Source organism: Macaca fascicularis, chromosome 11, assembly GCF_037993035.2.
Source record: "Macaca fascicularis isolate 582-1 chromosome 11, T2T-MFA8v1.1".
NCBI classification, from domain to species: domain Eukaryota; kingdom Metazoa; phylum Chordata; class Mammalia; order Primates; family Cercopithecidae; genus Macaca; species Macaca fascicularis.
In genome coordinates, this window is record NC_088385.1 from 138,362,716 (window position 1) to 138,387,821 (window position 25,106).

At 53.3% G+C, this 25,106-nt stretch overlaps 1 long non-coding RNA gene across 1 annotated transcript in view; it reads right to left on the reverse strand.

Annotated features, from left to right (window-relative positions):
- LOC123567704 (uncharacterized) overlaps nt 1-23,957 on the reverse strand; it is a 29,415-nt gene extending 5,458 nt beyond the window's left edge. Inside the window, exon 1 of the long non-coding RNA XR_010579664.2 lies at nt 23,289-23,957. This is a non-coding gene — a long non-coding RNA (uncharacterized lncRNA). The remainder of the gene's footprint in view (nt 1-23,288) is intronic.
- Nucleotides 23,958-25,106: the final 1,149 nt, after the last annotated feature.

Genomic DNA, 25,106 nt, shown 5'->3' on the forward strand with positions numbered 1-25,106 from the left:
GTTCATCCCTTCTACTGTAATTGGGCTGCGTCTCCCGAGGTTGGTCAAGTAGCTTCCCCGAAATCACCCCGCAGGGTCCCTGAACTGACGTTAATCAGCCTCAGCCTCAGTTATTTCCTGGACTGGGTCACCTGTACCCGAGGCTCCCAGCTTCAGCCAGACTCAGGCCTCTGATATTCCTCAGCTTGCCCTGGTCATTAACCAGACTTTCTCTCTACTCATGAGCCAGCCTCAGGCATCTAAATGTGAGTCCCCCCCACTTCTGTGCTCACAGAAGTTGAAGTGGGGCGCTGCGGGGAACCAACCTCTTGTTTTTGATGAGGTATTTTCCCTGTGAAATGGCCTGCACATTGCCTTCCGTTTCCAGCAGCAATGGTCCATCTGCCTGTCGGATAAAACACCCAGAGGCAGTCCCTGATGCAACCGTGACTCTCAGCACCGAGGCGTCCCCCCTTCAGCGTTCAGCATGTGAGTCCATGCTTTTCAGACACGGACATCTGAGTCTGTCCATCAACAGCAAAGCAACCTCCTTAAGTAGTTCCCGCAGGACCCAGACTCACACACACACACACACGCGTCCAACCCCATCAGCAGCAAAGCAGCCTCCTTAAATAGCTCCCGCAGGACCTGGACACACACACACACGCACATGCACACGCACACACGTACATGCCCACACACGCACACGCGTCCATGGCAGTGATCTAGAAGCCAAACCCCAGGTACCTCTCAGTCAGACATTTCAGGAGTGCCGGCCACCTAGTAATCACCCTAGATTCAAAGTGCGGAGAGAAACTGCAGCTTCCAACCTCTTTAAAACTGCCAGAGGGCCGGGCGCGGTGGCTCACGCCTGTAATCCCAGCACTTTGGGAGGCCGAGGTGGGCGGAATACAAGGTCAGGAGATGGAGACCATCCTGGCGAACACAGTGAAACCCCGTCTCTTACTAAAAATACAAAAAATTAGCCAGGCGTGGTGGCGCCTGTAGTCCCAGCTACTCGGGAGGCTGAGGCAGGAGAATGGCGTAGACCTGAAAGGCGGAGGCTGCAGTAAGCTGAGATTGCGCCACTGCACTCCAGCTTGGACGACAGACTGAGACTCTGTCTAAAAAAAAAGAAAGAAGAAAAAAAACTGCCAGAGCATGTAAAAGGCCTGGAGTGGGGTGGGCGGTCTTGGTTCTCAGTTACCGACGCTGTGAGTGACCCGTGTCCCTCGTGGGGAGCTGAGCCTGGGACTGCTGTGCATGCGGGGGTGGGGGGAACGGGGGAATCCAGACCGGCGGCCTGAGTCCTCCAGCAGCGCGTGGGGTGCAGAGCCCCAGAGGACAAGGGCAGGGCTTCAAGATTATTGATCTTCGAGGGCAGATCCAGGCTGGGTCACCCTCTCAGGGGGCGGTTGTCCTGGGTTTACCTGCAGTGCCTGGGGCTCTGAAAGCCCTCAGACAAGCCCCCTCCACCTCTTAGATCTGGGGCTCAGGGCACCTTTCAGTACTGGGGCTGTTGCTGCCATGGGCATCTGGGCTCCTGGGTTAAAAATGGATTGGACAGGTTTTCAAATTTTCATAAGTGCTGTCGGTTTGATGACATCACGACGGCCACAGGTAACGGAATCCACATAGGGGCTTCACTTCTCGTCATTCCAGCAGCCCCCACCGTGTGTGGAAATGCACCTTCTGTTCTCAAGGGAGATGTTCCTCCCATCCAGCCGTCTGGTTCCAGGAATATACTGTGCTCATATATGACTCCGCCCCCATAGCCACCACTGATTGGTCTATCGGTGGTCACTTGACCCCGCAGGCAGGTCTATTGGAAGCATTCTCTGGGGTTTTTCAAACTGGAACTACATGAAGCCAAGAAGAGGAAGAGACCACATGTTTTCTGTCCTATGGAGAAGGCTGATCTACCATGACAAAGACTTAAGCCAGTCTCATTAGAAGACAGAGGAGGTGGGGCTGGACCATCCAGGGCGGCTGCTCCGACACTCACCTGCACATCTGACCTGCTCTTTGGCTGCACAACCTGAGTCTGAGAGCAGAGCCACAGGGCTCCCTGCAGAGAGTTCAAAGCAGAGGCTATTTACAGAGGTCTAGGTAGGGATGGGGAGGCTGCACCCCAGGAACTGAACCGCAGGGAAGCTGTTATCTGCCGTAAGCCCCAGGGCACAGGTGTGGGGCTTTGTTTCTGGAATGCAGGGAGGGTTGTAACTCTGGGAGAGGAGTTATCTGGCAGGATCGGAGATCTTATTTGAAGGAAAACCTCCACTGCCAAACGTCAGTCAAGCAGGCTCCAACTTCTGTCTCCTCCCACCCTCAGGCTTCTCCTGCTGACTCTCATCAGCCAAATCCAACAGAATCCAGAGGGCAGGGAGCCCCACTGGTGCCATTTATAGAGGTCAGCCTGCTGGGCACAGCGAGGTCAGAGAAGGGCATGGAATTGATGCAGAGGGGCAGTCAGAGAATAACTTGTGCAAAACAACCCTTCTTGGATTCCTTGAGTCAGTAAATGTTCCCATTGGTCTTAGCATTTCTGACTTGCATTTCTCTGATTTGACTCCAAAAGTCCTGTTCCTGTGACCGACTCCCCAAAAGACAATAAGTTTCTTAAGCCAGTTACTAAATCAAGTACAGGGGCAGGTGAAGCTAAGTAATGCTTGTTGCATGGCTGGATAAGAAGGCGAGAAAGCCCTGCAGAGGCCCCATCAATGTTACATAGATGCTGCCCTGGTTTCATCATCTGCCACCCACCCTTAGGCAGTGTCTTTGTTAAGGCATCTTATGACCTTGCCCAAGATTACCTGTGATGGAGTATGAAGGCCTTTGGCAGCACAACCACTCTCTTCATGGTCTTTTACAAAACCAGCTGCCCTGCAGTGTCTGAGATTGAGCAGACATTCGATTAATGTTGTTTGAATGAAGGGACAGATGAGTCAGTGACGTATAGATGATGAATGGATGGATGGATGGATGGACGGATGGACGGATGGATAAGTAAATGGATAGAAGAGGAAATAGATAAATAAGTAAATGAGTAGATGGGTGATGGATGAATGACAAATGGATGGATGGGTGAATGAGTAGATAGATGTGTGAATGACAAATGGATGAGTATGTGGATGGGTGGACGAATAAGTAAATGGGTAGATGGGTGGATGGGTGAATGAATGGATGATGAAGGTACAGACATGTGGATGGGTGAATACATGGGTGGATGATGGATAGATGCTAGTGACTGTTTCCACACCATTAGGAAGCCACCTACCCCCTAAGATAATTAGGGGCTGAGACTTCAGAAAGGCAGTGTCCCAACTCATCTCTGTGACCCTTACAGCTCCACTCCCACACTCCAGCAACTTCCCCCTGGGAGGACCCTGACCACGAGGAGTCCTTATTTCATAATCTCACCAAGATGAACAGATGACCATCCCTGGAGGGCTTCACATTGAGTAATTGCACTTATAGTTCCAAAACATCCTCTTGAACTGAGTTTTGCCAAGGGCTGTTTCTAATTGTAGTTCATATTTTATTGCATAAGTTTAACAAGTACTGGTCTCTCCTAATTCTAGTACAGAAGTCCGTGGATCTCAGAGTAGCTCAATGGGGAATTAAAATCCAGGAAGTGGTGAGATGTTTGGTGTGTGCTGAGCTGGGGAATGAATGGACCCAGGAGCAGGAAGGTGAAGGGCCCTTCACAGTGGACCTGAACCAAGGCACCTATTCAAGCTCAGACTCTCACTCACTGTGGGAGACTTTAGAGCAGGCATTTAACAATCACCTTTTTACCTTTTAAGAACAGACTGGAGTATTTGCTTTTCCTTCTCCGTCTGGGACACAAGAGCTTTAGTCTCTCAACATTAATCAGACTGAGTCACCTGGTATGAAGATTTATTCCTCTTCATGGACCACACTGATTCTCCAACCATTAACCAGGCTGACTCCAGACTACCCAGGCTGAATCTCCTGGAAATATCCAGGAGTCCCTGGATGTTAACTGTCCCCGTTTCTCAGTTATTTGTGAGACTGAGTCTCCAACCATGAGCCCACGCCAGGCCCCCACATTTCTTAGAATCATTTCCCAGGAACTGGGCCAGGAACTGTGGCATCTGCCAGGCCCACATGCTGGATGCTGCCCTGGTTGACTCCCCCTCATTCCCCATGGTGGATTTCTAGACATGAGGCCACCCCAGGCCCTGCACATGAGTCAGCTGACGGGACAGCGTTCAGTCTTAGCCCTTTGAGCATGGGCCAGCTTGGCCATGAGGCTCTTGAAGCTGCAGGTCTTGGTGCCCGGGCCTCTGGAGAAGTGCTGCTGCAAAATGGAGAGGAGACAGTGGAAACAGCTTCCAGAGGAAAGCTGGAGAGATTCCAGGAGTGCACGGCCGGTGGCCCTGGTTCTCAGGGGAGGGTTGCAACTCTGTCCGGAAGGGATAATTAACCGTTCTCGGGTGGCGTCTCAGCGCATCAAGGTGTCTGGGCATCCTGGCCCAGTCCTCTTGGCAGTTCCTCTAAGAGACTAGTCGTCTACTCCCGGGACAACCCGGGATCGATCCCGTCCCACAGCCCCGTGCAGGGTCTGCAATGCTGCCCAGGCTCTGGTTCCTTCGCACCTGAGATCTCCATGTTAGGAAGAAGGCTTCTGCCTGATACACCCGGCCTTCTGTGCAACATGCCGTTTGGTCTGAACTCATCAAAGAACCCGAAGCTGAGCTGGGCTCAGGACTGACGTTAGAGCTGCACACACTGGCATCTCACTGTGAGGACACGGGGCCAACCAGGCCATGTCCCTGGAGTCCCAAATCCCAGGTCCACATCCCTACCACACTTTCCTCTGACTGACAGCGGGTCCAGGCTTGGGCAGTGGGTACAACCGGAGGGAGGCAGAGGCAGTGCCGGGTGCCCCTGGAACACGTCCATCAGGGCCTCTCAGCGGCAAGAGAAGGAATACCCATTCAACCCGTATTAGAGCATGCAGGAGCCTTCCAGACTCCTCTCACCAGCCAGAATGAGCAGAATTGAGAGGCTGAAAATGTGCACATCCAGTTTTCCTGGTCCATCTCCTGGTTCATTGTCCCTGGGTTCATTTATGTGATGACAGCACCTGTGTTCTTTTACGTAATTCCAGCCCCCGTGTTAGTTTATATTAGGACAGTCCCTTCACTAGCTTATCTAGGAGCCGGGGCTTCCTTGCAGGTGGCCACTCCATCTCCAGCCCACACCCCAGGGCTCTGTTCCCCAATAAATGAACTCATTCTGGGACCGCCCACACCAGTCTTAGGACTCTGATTGGACCCACACAGGTCACGTGCACATCGTGAACCTACCACTATTGAGTTCAGGGGCTCGGGGCTCTGATTGGCCCTTCCAGGAAACCCATGTGACAATCAGAGGCCGTTATTGCAGGGAGGCAAGTCTGGTGTCACAAGGGTCCCAAGGTGGGGAGGCTTACTATTGGCTCCCTCACTAACTGTCCCGGCTGTCTGAGTTCCTGGGAACTGGGAGGTCACAGAGGGGCCGCCCTTTCCTGATACCCACAAGGAAACAGTGTAGCTTCTCATTCCCCAAGTTCCCTAGAGCCTGTGTGGGGCCCAAGCCCTGGGCGGGACCATGGGAACAGGACCATGGGACCGAGACTGTGGGATCGAGACCGTGGGAACAGGACCATGGGAACTGGATCGTGGGACCGAGACCATGGGAACAGGACCGTGGGACCGAGACCATGGGAACAGGACTGTGGGGACAGGACCATGGGAACAGGACCATGGGACCGAGACTGTGGGACCAAGACCATGGGAACAGGACCGTGGGAAGAGGACTGTGGGACCGAGACTGTGGGACCGAGACCGTGGGAACAGGACTGTGGGGACAGGACCATGGGAACAGGACTGTGGGGACAGGACCATGGGAACAGGACTGCGGGGACAGGACCATGGGAAGAGGACTGTGGGACCGAGACTGTGGGACCGAGACCGTGGGAACAGGACTGTGGGACCGAGACTGTGGGACCGAGACCGTGGGAACAGGACCATGGGAACAGGACTGTGGGACTGAGACCATGGGAACAGGACTGTGGGACCGAGACTATGGGAACAGGACTGTGGGGACAGGACCATGGGACCGAGACTGTGGGACCGAGACCGTGGGAACAGGACCATGGGAACAGGACCATGGGAACTGGATTGTGAGACCAAGAACGTGGAAACAGGACCAAAGGAACAGGACAGGCTGCAGGGCTGGATCCCCATCTGACCCCACTCAAGGATACACCTGGCCTCCTATGTGGAGAGGAGGGCTCAGCCCCAACGGGAGTCAGGGTCCTGGACTGCCCTGTTCTTGGGTCCTGCCTGTGAATTCTAGGGACTCAAGTCCAACCTGCTCTTTTGTCCTGGAGGGATTTCCAGCCCTGATTCCCGGAAGACGTGGGTGGTGGGTTTTACCTGCATGACTCCAGAGGTCGTGTTACTTCATCCCGGGCACTGCACCTGTCTCCTGGATCTGATTTGCTTCTCATTTGTCTGTGCCCTGCCTCTGGCTCCTGGGAACTCTAGACAGTGACAGGCGTAGGGAAGCTCAGGCCGAGAATGGACCCATTTCCCAGCATCTCCCTCACTCTCAGGAAAGGGTGTGGAGCTCTAGAGAATGGTGGTGGGGAGGCCATCTGATGGAAAGCTGTCCTTGCTCTGGTGAGAGAGCTCTGACCTTTGGGGACCAGCCCTTCCCCACTATCATCCTACCTGGGGCAGATAGCCCAGGCCAGGCCCATACATCACACACATGTGACCACAGCACCTGGCACCTGGCTCAGCGGTGAGCACAGGAGGGGTGTGTGTGTGTGTGTGTGTGTGTGTGTGATAGAAACAGAAGAGAGAATATATTCTGGGGAGGTAAGGTAGAGCCCATCGATCTAGCCAAGCCTGCACTTTTCAGATACATTAAAACAAATCATTTTTTTTCCAGACCTGGTTTCTGATTTGCCAGTGCTCTATCTCCTTCAGAAGGCATCCTGCTGCTACACGTCTGGGGAGCCCAGTGTGCTGGGTAGGGGTCTAGGTCCCTCTCCTGCTTGAGTAGTCTTAGGGAACCAGGTCTCCCACCAGGCCTGTTCCTCCTGTGTCTTTGAGGGGCTGGGGTGATGCTGTCTTCACCTTATCTGCTCTGAAAGCCCATGTCCTGGTGATTTAAGCAGTGCCCCTTCCTATCCAGGCTGTGACTCTCTGCCTTCTCTGGAGGTTGGAATGCAGTTGGGGGAGAGGGGACCAACATCTAGGTGGCCTTTCCTCCTGCCTGTCCTCAGCTCCATCCCAGACTTGAGTTATATGTCATCCCGAGCCCTCTGGCCAGAGAATTCATGCACACCTGCAGGGGCCACCTCGGTAGACACCCCCTGCCATGGAGCATGGACAAAGCCCAGGTGCGTACAGCTCTTTACTTTCCTGCACATGGAGGATGCAGGTGATGCAGCTACCTTAGCTGCGGCCCCCTAGTGTAACAGAAGTTACTGAAAACCCCAGGATCTAGACTCCCCTAGGAACAAAGATTCCATCCACTGCAGACCTCCGGCAGCTTTAGATCACTGGGGGTAGGAGATGAGGGTCTGATGTTACAGGAAATTTCATTCTTTCAAATCCAGAATCTCCAAGAAAGTTATATGCAATGAAAAGAGAAAAGTCAGTGTCTGTTTCAACAGCCAAACCAGATTTATCCAAAAAGGAAAAGCTAAAGTTCACATGTCATGGTCTAGGTACCTTCTCACAGGGACATGAGATAATGTGGCCATGAAAAGACTTCGGTCAGCTAAACCTGAGCTCATGTCTTTACTCTGAAACCTTGTTGCTGTGTGACCTTGACTGAGTTGCTTACCCTCTGTGCCTTTCTTGTCTGTAAAAGGGTGAAATGGCAAGTCTTAAGATATGGTTTGGCTCTGTGTCCTGCCCGTCCCCACCCAAATCTCATCTCAAATTGTAATCCTCATGTGTCAAGGGAGGGACCTGTAATCCCCATTTGATGAGGGAGGGTGGTGATTGGATCGGGGCCAGTTTCCCCGTGCTGTTCTGATGAGAGTGAGTGAGTTCTCACTGGTTGTCTGGTAAGTGTTTAGTGCTTCCCTCTACTCTCTCCTGCCACCATGTAAGATGTGCCTTGCTTCCTCTTCCCCTTCTGCTGTGATTACAAGTTTCCTGAGGCCTCCACCTCTATGTGGAACTGTGAGTAAATTAAACCTCTTCCCTTTATAAATTACCCAGTCTCAGGTAGTATCTTTATGGCAGTGTGAGACCGGATGGATATACCCTACTTGATGGGGCATCGTGAGGATTAAATGAGATGGCACGGTAAGGTCCTCACCATGCCCCCCACACGGGACATGCTCAGGGGATGTAACGCACCCCGGCAGATCAGCCCAACCTCCCAACCTACTCCCCACCACCTTCCTATCTTGGCAAGGCCTTTACCATCCTCCTGCCTGCCTGGCGCAAACCGTCAAAGCCTCTGGCCCTCTTTTCCCCACTCCCACCTGTCAGCATCCTGCAGGATCTGTCTCATTCAACGTGTCTGTCCTCTTTCCTCCACCTGAATTTCAACCCCCAGATCTAGCCACACTCACCCCAGCTCTGGGTTATGTCATCAGACTCCGCCCACCCTCTGCCTACACAAAAGCAGAAGGAACGCTCTAAAGAGGAGTCAGACACCCTCACTCTCTGCCCAGAACCTGCAGGGGCTCCTGCCTCACTCCAGGTGGAATCTGGAGTCTTGACAAAAGCCTGCCAGGCCTCGTGACCTGGCCCCATCCCCCCAGCCCTGCCATCTCTCTGTGCCCACCTCTTGCCCTTCCTTCTGGCTCTACATGCACAGGTAACCTTGACATTCCCTACCACACCAGGCATGCGCCCCCACAGTAACCTCCTGGCTGGGGATCCTCCCCCACTCGCCAGGTGCAGACCTCCGCAGTGCTCCAGGAGGTGACTGAGCTTCGGCCTCCACTGCAGTCTGAGGAGCTGGCCTCTGAGCCTCAAGGCTCAACCCTACATTTGCTGCAAAAGTTCCCAGGGGAATCCTCAGCTTGGCGGTACAGCAATGTTGACCCAGATCCCTGGTCTTGGATCCAAGAGTGAAGGCAGAGTAATGGTGCTGTATTGAGCTGGTGGCCCTCAGCACTGTGTCCGGAACAGGGACCCAGGGACCCATTTGCTAGAGCTCGGCCTCCACGTCTTCTTTTATTTTAAATGTATATCTATGTCTATATCTATGTATCTATATCTATGTATCTATATCTATGTCTATGTCTATGTGTCTGTATCTATGTGTCTATATCTATATCTATATCTATATCTATGTGTCTATATCTATGTGCCTGTATCTATGTGTCTATGTCTATATCTATATCTATATCTATATCTATATCTATATCTATATATTTTTTACACAAGGTCTCTCTCTAGCCCAGGCAGGAGTGCAGGGGCATGATCTCAGCTTATTGCACCCTCTACCTCCTGAGCTCAAGCAATCTTCCCATCTCAGCCTCCCAAGCAGATGAGACTACTTTGTATCTTTTGTAGAGATGGAATTTCAGCAAGTTGCCCAGGCTGGTGTCATACTCCTGGGCTCGAGTGATTCACCTGCCTCAGCCTCCTAAAGTGTTGCAATGATAGGCGGGCACCTCTGCACCTGGCCCCCGACCCCTTCTTGAGAGAACAACAGAGTTCACCTGCCCCATGTCCATTTCCGTGGACACCTCGGGGCGAGGTCTGCCTGCTGTGGCCAAACCTGCATTCTCATCTTCCTGGATACATAGCCACACCACACGCTGGGCCCCTTGGTATTATGTGAAGTTGAGAGATGAGATCAAGGTCAGGGGAAGGGAGCAGAAGTGAAGCCATCCTGCTGGGCAGACCCAAAAAAACCTCCCTGGAGCCTCTTATCCCACTCTTTACCTCCCACCCACCTGACCCAGGTGACCTTGGGACCTTGGAGCCCAAACACTGGAACTGGTGGAGTTACAAGAAGGTAGTGACTGGGGTCCCTAAGTTGCCCTGGGAGGGGAGACATCCCCGTCGGGAGCTCACATGCTGGGCTTTGCTAAGCGAGGACACATGGCTGCTTACCTGCTGAGCCATCTACATGGCTGCATCTGTTCCAGTAGCTGGCATTACCCTCATCAATCCATCCACCCCTGGATCTCCACAGCAGGATGGCTTGCTGTGGGGAGTCAGGTTACTGTGTCCATTCCAGGTGAGACCAGAGGCCAGTGACCTGGCAGGAGTCCTGTTTTGCAAAGGGCATGAGAGTCTGGCACCATGCCACAGCAGGGTGTTCAAGCAGGCCTCAGTAGGAGGTCACACAGAACTGGCTTTTTACAAGAAAAAGCTTTACCAGCAAAAATGGTTTGTTAGGGGCTCCAAGGATCCTAAGACATCTTTGAACTTCATGTCCCTTAGCATGGACAGTCCTAGCCAGGTTCTCTCTTTGGGTCCCTCCCAAGCCCTGGCTGTTGTCCTTTGAGGGAAAACACAGCCACCTGTTGGATCATATGACAAGAGGAAGCCCTCATGGGTTAGAGACAAAGGCCACTCAATGCCGGATGATGGGTCCTCTTGCTTTCGATTCTGGTTTTCCCCAGTCAGTGATTCTTAAGCTCTGCCACATGTTAGGATCTCTGGGGAGATTTAACTATTCTCAGCCTGCCTCAGTGAACCCAGAGTCTGGAGGTGCATAGGTTTCCTGGGAGATGCTGAGGCACAGCAGGTGTGAGCACTTGAACCATCCTTGCATCCTGAGATCACTCCCACTTGCTCTTCACAGCAGCTTCTCAAGCTGCATATGCACAGCGGCACCTGGGGTCAGTTAAAGTGCAGGTTCTGAGGTTCTGATCAGGTAGCTCTGGTGTGAGGCCTGGAGTCCAAACTTCCAGCAAGCACCGAGTGACATCAAACTGTCAGTCCATGGACCCCACCTAGAGAGGCCTCAGAGCATCTAGAGCCAGTGGAAGGCCATCTTTGGATGCACCATTTACAGACACTCCTTGACTTATGATGGGGGCTACTCCCTGGGAAACACATTGTGAAGCCAAAGCATCACCAGTTAATCCATCACAAGTGCAGGACCATCTGTATCTTCAATTGATTTTCATTTGGGTCTTTGGAATCAAGTGGTGAAAACCAATTGAGCTTTAAGCAGCAGGAACAAACCCCCCCCCAAGTGAGTGTCCTATGAATAATGGGCTAAACGCTGCTGCCACTGCTTTTCAGGGAATGAGCTAAGGGGAAACCAGCCATGGTCACAAACACAGATGCATGATGAACAAGAAGCAGAAGCAGAGAAGTTCCTGCAGCTCAACTTCCACTCAGTGCTCCTGGGTGGAAAACTCACCCAGAACAGGCAACTAGGTGCAGTGGCTCATACCTGCAATCCCAACACTTTAGGAGATCAAAGTGGGCAGATTGCTTGGGCCTAGCAATTTGAGAGCAGCCTGGGCAACAATGGTAAAACCCCATCTCTACAAAAAATGCAAAATAAATTAGCTAGACATGGTGGTACATGTCTGTAGTCCCAGTTACTTGAGAGGCTGAGGCAGGAGGATGACTTGAGCCGAGGGAGGTCAAGGCTACTGTGAGCCATGATCAGGCCACTGCACTCCAGCCTGGGCGACAGAGTGAGATTCTCTCAAAAACAATTTTTTTAAAGAAACAGGCGACCCCTTTCTTGTTCTCCCCTCAGAGTCTCTGGGTGATCTCAGGGAAGAATTCTTGCTAGGAACCCACAAGGAATGGGGAGCAGACCTGGAGGTTCATGAAACCCAGGCTCTTTTCTGAGAGGACAAGAGTTAGGGTTTCTCAGAGCTGCTCCTCCTTGGACAGTTCTTGTTTCAAAATAAGTTCAGAGACTGCACAGCTCTGAGTACCTCTGAGAATCTGGCAGCAGACGGGGGCAGTTTGGAGTGGTGCCTGACTCAGACCTAAAAGCCGCATCGAGTGAGATCTCAAGAAAATGCCTCCCCGTGTGACAGAGACATGATGGCTCCTACTGCATCAGAACGCTGGACCCTCATTTTCAAGACAGTCTGGCAGCTTAGAGAAAAGAGTGCTGGGTGGACAACCAGGAGTTCCTGTCCTCATCTGCACTGGACCCACTCTAACCCCGCTCCAGGCCTCAGTTTCCCCAGCTGCAGTATTTGTACTGGGCAAGCTCTAAGGTTCTGCACCCGATGGTCAGCCCCAGGGTGTGGCTGGTAACAATGACACAGAAGAGAAGATGCAATGAAGAGTTGCCGTTAGATAGGGAAGGGAGGAAAGGCCTTGCTGGGGAGTGGTCTTTGAGAAGAGACCCGAACAAGGAGGCTGGGATCTTCCAGAAATCCAGGGGAAGAACAGTCCAGACAGGAAGCAGTGAGCACAGAGGCCCCCACGCTCATTCAGGAATGGAAGAAGCCCCTGTGAGGCTGCAGGTGGTGACTTGGGGAGTTGGGGAGTGCAGCTCATGGGCAGAGGCCTCCTTGGCCTCGATGGGAATTTTATTCCAAGCACTGAGAGAGAACAGAAGTGTCCCACCATGGGAGGGACACCATCTGGCTCCATCTGGTGATGGTTTGTGCTGGGGAAGATGAGCTGGGGAATTGGAAAGCGGAAGGAGGGAGATGGATTACTTCATCCCAGTGGGAGGAGCAGGGTGACTTGGGCCCCCTTTATGCCCTTTCCCATTTACTTATTCATTCATTCATTGCCCATCTCTCCCCTCCCTCTAGAACGCATTGTCCAGGAAAGCAAGAAAACCTTGTTTTATTCATTTCTGTGTCCTCAGTACCTGCCATGTGCTTGAAAGATGATCAAGACTCAGTAAATGTTTGTTGAATGAGTGAATGAAGAAATGCATGCACAGGTGAGTGAGTGAATGAATGATGCATGGGTGAGTGAATAAATGAATGCACATGTGGGTGAGTGAGTGTATGAATGGGCACATGGGTAAGGGAGTGAGTGAATGGGTACATGGGTGAATGAGTGAGTGAATGGGTGCATGGGTGAGTGAGTGAGTGAGTAAATGGGCACATGGGTGGGTAAGTGAGTGAGTGAATGGGCACATGAGTGAGTGACTGAGTGACCGAATGGGTGCATGGGTGAGTGAGTGAATGAGTGCATGGGTGAGTGATTGAATGGGTGCATGGGTGAGTGAGTGAGTGAGTGAATGGGTGCATGGGTGAGTGAGTGAGTGAATGGGTGCATGGGTGAGTGAGTGAATGGGTGCATGGGTGAGTGAGTGAGTGAATGAGTGCATAGGTGAGTGAGTGAATGGGTGCATGGGTGAGTGAGTGAGTGAGTGAATGGGTGCATGGGTGAGTGAGTGAGTGAATGGGTGCATGGGTGAGTGAGTGAGTGAGTGAATGGGTGCATGGATGAGTGAGTGAATGAATGGGTGCATGGGTGAGTGAGTGACTGAATGGGTCCATGGGTGAGGGAGTGAGTGAATGCGTGCATGGGTGAGGGAGTAAGTGAATGGGTACATGGGTGAGTGAGTGAGTGAGTGAATGGGTGCACAGGTGAGTGAGTGAGTGAGCGAATGGGCACATGGGTGAGTGAGTGAGTGAGTGAGTGAGTGAGTGAGTGAATGGGTGCATAGGTGAGTGAGTGAATGAGTGAGTGAATGGGCGCGTGGGTGAGTGAGTGAGTGAATGGGTGCATAGGTGAGTGAGTGAGTGAACGGGTGCATGGGTGGGTGAGTGAGTGGGTGAATGGGAGCATGGGTGAGTGAGTGAGTGAATGGGTGCATGGGTGGGTGGGTGAGTGAGTGAATGGGCGCATGGGTGAGTGAGTGAGTGAATGGGTGCATGGGTGAGTCAGTGAGTGAATGGGTGCATGGGTGAGTGAGTGAGTGAGTGAATGGGCACATGGGTGGGTGAGTGAGTGAATGGGCACATGGGTGGGTGGGTGAGTGAATGGGCACATGGGTGAGTGAGTGAGTGAATGGGTGCATGGGTGAGTGAGGGAGTGACTGAATGGGCGCATGTGTGGGTGAGGGAGTGAATGGGTGCATGGGTGAGTGGGTGAATTAGTGAATGGGCGCATGGGTGGGTGAGTGAGTGAGTGAATGGGTGCACGGGTGGGTGAGTGAGTGAATGGGTGCGTGGGTGGGTGAGTGAGTGAGTGAATGGGTGCATGGGTGGGTGGGTGAGTGAGTGAATGGGTGCGTGGGTGGGTGAGTGAGTGAGTGAATGGGTGCATGGGTGGGTGGGTGAGTGAGTGAATGGGCTCATGGGTGGGTGAGTGAGTGAATGGGTGCACGGGTGGGTGGGTGAGTGAGTGAATGGGTGCATGGGTGGGTGGGTGAGTGAGTGAATGGGCTCATGGGTGAGTGAGTGAGTGAATGGGTGCACAGGTGGGTGGGTGAGTGAATGGGTGCATGGGTGGGTGGGTGAGTGAGTGAATGGGTGCATGGGTGGGTGAGTGAGTGAGTGAATGGGCTCATGGGTGGGTGAGTGAGTGAATGGGTGCACAGGTGGGTGGGTGAGTGAGTGAATGGGTGCACGGGTGGGTGGGTGAGTGAGTGAATGGGTGCACGGGTGGGTGGGTGAGTGAGTGAATGGGTGCACGGGTGGGTGGGTGAGTGAGTGAATGGGTGCACGGGTGGGTGGGTGAGTGAGTGAATGGGTGCACGGGTGGGTGGGTGAGTGAGTGAATGGGTGCACGGGTGGGTGGGTGAGTGAGTGAATGGGTGCACGGGTGGGTGGGTGAGTGAGTGAATGGGTGCACGGGTGGGTGGGTGAGTGAGTGAATGGGTGCACGGGTGGGTGGGTGAGTGAGTGAATGGGTGCACGGGTGGGTGGGTGAGTGAGTGAATGGGTGCATGGGTGGGTGAGTGAGTGAGTGAATGGGCTCATGGGTGAGTGAGTGAGTGAATGGGTGCACAGGTGGGTGGGTGAGTGAATGGGTGCGTGGGTGGGTGGGTGAGTGAGTGAATGGGTGCATGGGTGGGTGAGTGAGTGAGTGAATGGGCTCATGGGTGGGTGAGTGAGTGAATGGGTGCATGGGTGGGTGGGTGAGTGAGTGAATGGGTGCACGGGTGGGCGGGTGAGTGAGTGAATGGGTGCACAGGTGGGCGGGTGAGTAAGTGAATGGGTGCACAGGTGGGTGGGTGAGTGAGTGAATGGGTGCACAGGTGGGTGGGTGAGTGAGTGAATGGGTGCATGGGTGGGTGAGTGAGTGAGTGAATAGTGAATACATGCATGGGTGAGTGAATGAATACATGCATGCACAGATGAACGAGTGAGTGAATTCACGTCCGGGTGAATGACTGAATCAATGAATAAATGCATGCATGGGAGAGTGAGTGAGCGAATGAGTGGGTGCACAGGTGAGTGAGTGCTGAGTGGTGGTGACCTGCAGAACAGACCTGCCCACCAACTCCTGCCTGTGTCTTCCGCCCCCTTCAACCAAGACCCGCCTGTGTCTGGGTGGGACCTGCATTCTGTCTGAACAGTGGAGCCCCTGCCCCGCTTCACACTGCTGCATCTCAGGCACCTTCATTCTCTGGGAATCTGTGCCCCCACTTTATCTCATTGGTCCTGGCATCTCCGCATGGTAAGACAGGCACCCTGTCCAAGAGGAATAGTGGCCTGGCGCCACCCCCCTGGCAGGAGGAGAATGAGTCTGGTGAAGGCTGAGCAGCTGTGATGGGGCTGGGAGGGGTATGAGGATGGTTTCTCGGGGTCTGGGCCCAGCGCTGACCCAGGAGCCCAGGAACTATGGTTTCTGCACAAAGTCAGCAGCGCAGGAGACGGGACAGAGACCCGGGTGCACCCGGCATGGTCACCATCTGAGAAGAGTCCACATGGCGGGCATCGGACCCCACCTCTAAAGACAGCCGAGTGCCCGCGGTCTCAGGCCTGGGGTCAGGGTGGGGTCTACCTCCAGCTTTGCTTCACAGGGGGCATGGGCCTCCGACCCAGCCAGTCCGACACTCGCCAGCTTGACACTCGTCACTCGTCAGAGTGACCGCCGACCGGTACCAGCCAGGCCAGGCGGAGCCCAGAGGCTCTGCTCCCCTGGAGACGCTTGAGGGGAGACCCTCTCCTCCCACACACTCTGCAATGTTTAACTCCTATTTACATAAAAGCTTTTGAATGCAAATTTTTTGTATAATTAATCCAAATTTTTTAAAGTATGGAGTAATGTGCAAGATGCTGTATTTGTCTTCTTGGGCTTTTAAAATAAATATTTTCAAGCTCTGCAGCCACAGCCTGCGTGTCCTGAGTGGCCCAAGCGTCCTGTGACTCTTCAGAGTGCCCAGGAAGCGTCTGCCCTGTGGATGCCGGGATTGTGGTTCAAAATGAGCCCGACAGAGAGGAAGATGAACAGCTTTCCAGAACCATAAAAAAACCTCCTGGTGAGGCCCCCTGGGGATCAGAGGGCACACGCGTGTGTCTCCCACCCTCACTATCCTGGGAGATTTGTGAATGACACATTCTCTGTCAGCCCATGCTCACCTCTGGGGTCCAGAAAATAGACTCGATATTCATGGAATTTCACACTCCATCCTCGTGGGTCTGAAGGCATCTTCGGAGCTTGAGGTGTCTGAAGCAGATCTTCTGTTATTCTAGGTACGAAGCAGGATCAGGCCTGAGTCGCTATGACCTATCACTCCTCCGAGAAAGGACTCTGGCTTGGCCTTCCTGAGACCCAAAATGGAGGTGGATATTCCACCAGCCCGGGCTCGGTCCTCCTCCGTTTCCTTTCATGATTTCCCCTCTTCTCTTCGGCAATTCAGTCTCAGCCCTGGCCCTAATTCAGGCTCAGCCCCGGCCCTAATTCAGGCTCAGCCCCAGGCCCAGCTTTGGCCCTAATTCAGACTCGGCCCTGGCCCTAATTCAGGCTCTGCCCTGGCCCTTTATCTTTTCCAGGCATATTCTCTGTGGCTTCAAACATCATCCAGCAGCCCTTCTGTTCAGATCTGCAATCTGAAGCCCCTTCATCCAGGGACCCGGCCGCAGCCTGCTCTGGAATGAGGAAAGGAGCAGTGGCCAGGTCCTTCCACATTGACCCCCGCCCCTCCACTGGGTCTAATTTGGCCACTGACACCCAACAATTCACCCAGCAGGCCCACCAGAGACCACCCCTCACGATGCCACTGCAGACATCAGAGAGGGCTTCCGTGTCTTCCCTCTCTCCAGGCCCTCCCGGGGACCACCTTTGCCAAAATGTAACTGGACACCAGCTGGCAAGAAGTCGAGTGGTGGAAAGGAGTGGTAAAAGGCTGAACACCACCGGTGGTGTTCGGGGAGATGCTGGGTGGGAAGGTCTCAGGTCCATGAGGAACTGAGCCTGTGAGAGGGAACATGAAGAAACAGCATTGGATGCTGAAATCCGTAGGTGTGGCAGGTGCGGATCCAGGATGCAGCGTGTGGGTGGATCGGAGACAGGATGGGCACCAGGCAGGGCAGAGCCCGCTTTGGCAGGCCCACAGTCTGCAGCGAACCTCACAGTCACACGAGGGAACCCCACGGCCCTATGCTTGGCGTAAAGTAGGGATCCATGTCTCGGGTGCAGGAGCCCCTGAAATTTGAGCTGCAGAGAGTGGCAGGCAGCTGGCTGTGGAAGATGGCGTGGGATCTGCCCCTTTGCAACTGGCTGGCTGTAAGAGTGGCTCTGACGAGGGCCCTCTAGGAACCCCGTGTTTCAGGTGTTTGAGAGCAAAAGAAGGTTAAAGTCCAAGCTGTACACATGGAGAGGGAGGAAGGGAGAGGGAGGAAGAGAGAGGCACAGCTGACAGCCGGAGGGAGGGAGGCAGCAATCGACAAACGGCGGGTGAAGGACACACGGCTGGATGGCGTGGCTGTGAAGCAGAGGAGCCCGTGCCCCACAGTCCTCCACGGGTTCAAAGAACCGGATGTTACCAGTGGCCTCCGTGGATCAGACACTTGTGGCAGAGGCACAGGCTCGAGGAAGACATCAGAAGACAACACAAGGTGATGAAAACCGAGGTGGCGGCGCTCAAGGAAAAGGAGGAAGGAAAAAAGTCAAACATCACAGAAGTGGAGATCATCATCACAGAAAGAAGGACAGAGGGCATGGATGGAAACAGAGCAGCAACAAGAAGGATACATTTGCAAAATAAACGGAAAGAAATAATTTCAAGAAGAATTAAGGAGAAAACAATTCATATGAAAGCACAAACAGAGCCAGGTGTGGTGGTTCATGCCTGTGATCCCAGCACTTTGGGAGGCCAAGGCGGGCAGATCTCCTGAGGTCGGGAGTTCAAGACCAGCCTGGCCAACAGAGCAAAAACCCATCTCTACTAAAAATACAAAAATTAGCTGGGCGTGGTGGCGCGTGCCTGTAATCCCAGATACTCGGGAGGCTGAGGCAGGAGAATTGATTGAACCCGGGAGGTAGAGGTGGCAGTGAGCCGAGATCGTGCCACTGTACTCCAGCCTGGGTGACAGAACGAGACTCTGTCTCTCAAAAAAAAAAAAAAAAAGAAAGAAAGAAAAGAAAAGAAAGCACAAAGAGATAAGGCTTACGCGTAGTTTGTTTCTGCAGAGAAGAGAAAAGTGAAATGGAAAAGTATCCAGAGATACAATGAAGAGAGCTTTCCTGAAATCTAAGAAGGGTTGAAATCCAAAGATGTAAGATATTCCAGGTAAACTCAGTACAGATTTATCAACCCCAGGCTACTTTCTCATTGCACTAAACTTCAGAGAGAAGCGGTTTTGGACAACAATAGCAACAAAAATCAAGTCATTTTTCAGGACTGGTCAATTTCCTGAATTTACAGGAAAATTCAGACTGGCTCAAACTTTTCAGAGCAAAATGGAACATTAGAAATAAGTAACCATGAGCTCCTCTTGAAAAAAATCTGTGAGTGCCTATGAACATGGGCCACTCGGGAGGGGCAGAGAGGTCCTTTGGGGAGTAGGACAGCTGGTGAGAGGGGATGACCCTCTGCGAGGCACCCAGGGGCCCAGCAAAACAAAGGCAGCCTGTGTCACCCAGGCATCACAGAAAGGTCCCCACGGCCGCCGCTAATGCAAACCTCTGTATACACAGATATCTATGTCCATGCACACGTGCATATTTTAGCAGAAATGGACATTTAACTGCACATCCTTCCTTTTTTATTTCCCAATCTGGCAACCCTAGGTGTCCCTCCGATTTCTCCCAAGTTGACCCAGACCTGGGTTGTCTCCAGCCCCCATGACTTCTGGATATCAAACCTTATTATCCCTGCCACCGCCCTCCCCTAACACAGTGAACCCAGGCGGTGTGGGTGGGAGAGTGTGCCACCTCTCCCTGCAGCAGGGACGGGGTGATGTCAGAACAGGCGTGCCCCTTGCTCAAGGCTCTGCTTCAGCCACCGCTGGGCACCTTGTGAGCCTCCTCTGGGGACTACGACATTCCAAGTGCATCAGTGCATCCAGCTTGCCCCTGTGTATCTTCTGTGTGTCGGGGTAGTGGGGAGGGCTGGAGGCCCCTCCAGGAGCTGTGCAGCAGGTAGCCCGGTGTATGCAGGTGACTTTGAGAGAAGCGGTATTTGCTGGTAGTCACGGGGGCTGCAAACCCTCACACTGGCATCCGGCCCCCCAGTGCTTTCGGAAGTTAGCGCTGCCTCTGCCCGTCAGGCTCTGAGCTGGGGGTAGTGTGGGGGCAGAACAAGTGCAGACTCGGTGGTCCCTGGAGAACTGGGACAAGGACAGGAAGGTACTGATGGGGAAGCATCACTGCCAGGCAACTGGGAATCCCTGGAAGAACCATTCCTCATCCCCACTGCCTGGCCCCCTTGATGTCCCCAAAGCATCTCACTCCACGTCACTGCCTCAGATGTTGCTTCTGAGTCTACACTGAAGCTGGGAGCCTGAGGGCTGAGCACAGGCACCCAGCAGAGCGGGGTGAGTGGACAGGAGGAGCCACCAGGCCATGCAGCTCCTTCCCCCACCTGCATGCTGGCCGTGCACCCAGCATGGGCTCGCCCAGCGGGAGGACATGGCAACAACCACCACGGCCAAGAGGCGGGAGCAGCCAGCGGGAACTGACAGTGAGGGGATATCGGAAATGCGGGATGTCCACACAATGGAGCATTATTCACCTGAAAGCAAGGAAGCCCTGCCACTTAAGACAGCATGGGTGAGCATGGAGGACGCTGTGCTGGGCGAAATGAGCCAGCCACAGGACAATGTCACACAATGCCCTTATATGAGGCATCTGAAATAGGCTCGTGGAAGCAGAGAGGAGCACGGGGGTACCAGGGCCTGGGGGAGGGGGACGGGGAGCTGTGAGTTCAAGGGCGTCATGTTTCCCTCATACAATATGTATTGGTCTCTTCTTGCATTGCTAAAAAGAAACACCTGAGACTGGGTAACTTCTAAGAAAAGAGATTTAATAGGCTCCTGGTTCTGCCGGCTGCACAGGAAGCATCGCGACTTCTGCTTCTGGGGAGGCCTCAGGGAGCTTAGACTCACGGCAGAAGGTGAAGCAGGAGCAGGCATGTCATGGGGAGAACGGGAGCCAGCAGGTGGGGGTGGGGAGGGCCACACGCTTTTAAAGGACCTGATCTTTTGAGAATTCATTCACCATCACAAAGACAGCACCAAGCCATAAGGGGTCTACCCCCCTGACCCAAACACTCCCCCCAGGCCCCGCCTCCAGCACTGGGGTTACAGCTCAACACGAGGTTTGGGTGGGGACATGGATCCAAACCATCTCACAAGACGAATATGCCCTGAGGTCTGCTGCAGGCGTGGAGCCTTGTCTCCAAGTCCTGTTGTGGGCTAAGAGGGTAGATCTTATGTGAAATGTTCTTATCACCCTCAGAAAAAAACCAATGAACACAGAGGGTGGGGGGAACTTTTTAGAGGGTGTTGATGGCATTGGCGGTGGCGGTGGTTTTGTTTTTTAGACAATGTGTTTATGGCATCAGTGGTGGTGGTGGTTTTGTGTGTTTGTGGCCTCGGTGGTGGCGGTGGTTTTGTGTGTTGATGTCATCAGTAGTGGCGGTAGTTTTGTGTGTTTATGGCATCGGCAGTGGTGGTGGTTTCATGAGCGTACACTCATCTCCAGACCCACCCAGTTGCACACATTAAATATGGACAGCTTTTTGTATGTCAATGATTCCTCAATGAAAAGATTTTAAAAATGTTAAGATGGTGAATTGTATGTTATGTGTATTTTACCACAATTAAAAGTAATTTTAAAAGGAAAAAGTTGGTATTATCATTGTGTCTATGGTATTATCTTTTATCTTACATATATATGTGTGCAGGACTTGTAAATTTTATTTCCTCTCTAATCATTTCTGTTTTCAGGCATTCTACAGTGAATCATTGCAATAAGAAAATACAATGTGGCAACGTCTTTTGAAGATGCCTGGGAACCGCCTCTGTGTCTTTAAAAGTCTTATGTCGAAATGTTTGTGAAAGTTACACTGATCAGTGTGGGCAACAGCTGGAAGATCTCTTCCTCCCTAAACCGGGTGGAAGAGAAAAGCAAAGTAACCTCGAGGGTCCTGTGGTCACCTAAGTGCACAGACTCAGACACCCGTGAAAACTGCAGCCAGCAGGAGGGAAAGGAGACAGGCTGGGACCTGGAGCTCAGAGACCAGCCACAGTGACCCCTGAGACCCGAGCTTCCCCATCCCAGGCCTGTGTTCAAGAAAACCCTCATCTTCCAGCCACCAGCACATCCTCCCGCCTTCTTGAAAGCACAGTCAAGCTGTGATGTTGCCTGTCTCCTTTGAGGCCGCTTGGGGGAGAGAGGGGTCACGTGGGAGCACAAGACCGCAATGAAGGGCCCCAGCTCCCACCGCTCCTGACCAGGCTGTCCCTGCTGATGGAGGGGTTGGGGTCGCTCAGCCGCCCACAGTCCTCATGGACCACAGGCCCAAGGAAGGACGGCAGTTTCACCAGCTGACCAGACCCTGCAAGGGTCCTGCTGCCCCAGGCTGCCCTGAGAGGTGGACACAGGGACCCTTTCTGAGGGTGCACGAAGGGCCGTCGTGGCTCTCTCTGGGACCAGCCATGCCTTCTGAGCGGGGTGATGCGGGTGGAACCCACAGTGCCGTTGAAACATAGTTCTCAAGGCCAATTACACTCTCGCACACTCACATGCACTCGGTTACCTCTAATACAATTTATGATAGTTCTGGGACCATAGGAGCCCCCTTTCTATTTATCCCTTGTCCACAGTGCTAGTGGGGAGGCCCCGGGCACCCCCATACGAGTGTCCTTCTGCTCAGAACCTCCTCGTAGTCAGCGTCCTGCCTTTTTCCGAAACCGTCTCTTCACCTCTCTCCTCTCCCGGCCCCCAGCTTTCTCCAGCTTTGGGGCCTCTGCACGTGCCCTTCCTGTGACTGGAGACGGCCTCTCCCTTCCATTCTTTGCTTGGCTCGTTTCTACTCACGCTGTAGGTCTCAGCTCACACTTCGAGGTCTGGGATGTACATCCACCACTTCTCCATCCCATCCTTCATTTGAAATGATCTCGAGCGACCTGTCTTTTTTTCTTCCCAGAACTTATCACAAGTTATAATGATTTATTTGTTTCTATGATTATTTGTTAAATGCAGGATTTCCTGCCTAGACTATAAAATCCATGCAGATGAGGAACAGAGAGTCATTTTTATGACGGTACTCGGCATGATGCCGCTAGACATTTGCTGAATGCGTAGATGATTCTTCCAGGGCCTGTACTTTACAGGAGGAGCAATGGAGGCCCAGAGAGAAGGCAATTCAGCTCCTCCACGCTGTTCAGGATCATATCGTAAGGACCAAGACATCTGTCTGCCTTGACACTGAGACCCCTGCTCCCCGCCACCTCCCATGAGAGACAAGCTCTCCCTGCCTGAGCTTGGACCCAGGCCCCTTCTCTGCAGAGCTCTAAACACATGCTTGACTGTGATGTGACAGGGTGGTAGTCCCCACAGCATTGCACCTGCCCCATACTCAGTGTGGGGAGAAAGGAAGCGTGGACCCCACATTTGCAGGACAGGCCGCAGATGACCAGCTGTCACTCAGCTTCCATCGCTTGTGATAGAATTTTGGGCTCAGTCTTTTCCTGGAGTGCTCAGTGGTCACAATGGGTGTCTTTCAGCCTCCCTGGAAACTAATGTCAATAGCCTCATTTAGCCCTGATGCGTGCCCCCCGACCTCTGTGAATGATCCTGAACTCCAGGACACCCCCACAGAGCAAGCCCAGAATAGCAAGCACGGGTAATGAGCCTGTGAGTGACAGTTTACCGTTGCAGGAAAAGAAATGGCAAATGAACAGCGGAGATAAACAGGTCCGTTAGGGAGACATTAAAAGAAGAAAATAAAATCAACGTTACCTTCCCTGCTAAATTTCCCACAACACCCCTGGGCGGCCGTCCCTGAGGGCACCCAAATGAGGTGGGGAGGGCTCCTGCCAGATCCTCCCCTTGCATCCGCAGTGATGACTCAGCTCGGCAGGACAGGAGAGGCTCTTGCTCCAGCAATAGCATGGAATTCGGCGACTCAAAGGGCAAATGTTCCTGGGGTTTGCTCTGCATTTGCTGCTTCCAGCTTTTCTTCTTAAACTACATTCGTCGGGGTCTTTTTTGTGGCAAGTGACAAACGCAACTGAAGCTGGCTTAGGTGAAAAAACAAATACAACCCATGTGCCGTTTCGTGGGACGGGAGCCTCTGTCCAGACCTCAAGGGCAGTCGTTTCCGTCTCTCAGGCTCTCTCCAGCTTTAACTTGCTTTCCTCCGTCGCCTTTCCTCACAGGGTTTTCTCCGTGCGATGCTCTCAGCCATCCCAGGCTGACACCCCAGCAGCCTCCCAACGGCGGTGGAGAGAGAGCTCCCCGCTTCTGCCGGTGCCCACAGAGGTCTGGAATTCAGCCTCCTGGCCTGGCAGGGGCCGTGAGCCCATCTCTAACCCATCGCTGAGTCCAGGGCCAAGGCTGACGCTGACCAGGCCTGGGCTACAGGAGCTGGGGTGGAGGATGGACCAGCCTCCTTCAAATCACAGGTGATGGAGGGAAGGTGGGAAAGGGAAAGGTAAGAACTGTCTCAAAGGGATGGAGAACAGACGTTTGGCAGGATCCAACCGAGTGTCCACAAACGAGGTTAATTCCTGTACACTGCAGGGTGAGATCCTCAAGTCAGGAGGAAAGAGGACATGGGTAATTCCAGACAGAATTGACTTCAGGCCCTTCTCCTGCAAGGTGGACAGTCTTCTCTCCTTCGTCCCCATATCAGATTCCCCCAGAGCATCATGTCCGCTGGAATAAGGGAGCTAATACATTCAGACCAAGGTGGGAGGAACTGAGTCCGGACTCATGGCTGTTTGGTCAGGGTGGGCGACAGACCCTAACAGCCAACCCCACTCCTGTAGGGACTTCAACCAGTGTGAGTCGAATGTTCATTTGGGACATTCCAAAGTGGGGCACAGGATCACCGCCCACCCCACGGTCATTCAGGGCCCGGACTCTTGCAGCGACTCCCTCCACTGTCCTCTGAGCCCCTGGGGTCCTCTCTGTCTAACTGGCTCCTAAGGAAGAGAAAATGTGAGAATTGCGGCTCTTCTTCATGGGCCTGCCTGGAAGTGCTGCGCTCTGGGCAGAGCTTGGTCACCTGACCCCACCTGACACAGGGAGGCTGGGAATGGGTCTAAATGTACCCGGGGTGGGGGGAGGCGGGGACATAGGGTCTGGGGCACTGCAGACTCTGCCCCCGTGAGGACCTCTCTCTGCGGGAACCCACAGTTTACCTGGGGACACAGCATTGGGCAAATGACAAAGCTGCCCTGGAGTAATTCCAAGCATTCCCCAATGAAGCCAGTGCATGGGGAAGAGGATGGAGGGGGCGGGAGCTAGCCTGGGGCATGCTGGGGTCTCCCCTTCTGAAGCAGGGCAGGAGAGCCCCAAAACTGGGGCTTAGCCCAGGGCAGTGAGCTGAGGGGAGCGGCTTGGGGAGGCTCTGCAGTCATATGTATCTATATATACCCACTCTTAATTACATGCAAATTAAGGAAAGATTTATGCAGAAATTTCAGGAAAACGGTGGTAACTTCCAGGTCCTGGGTTGTTGCCATGGAAAGGTGAGGGAACTTCACAGTGTTGTCATGGCAATGGTAAACTGTCTTGGCACTAGTGGGCGTGTCTTATGGAGAGGCACTGTGG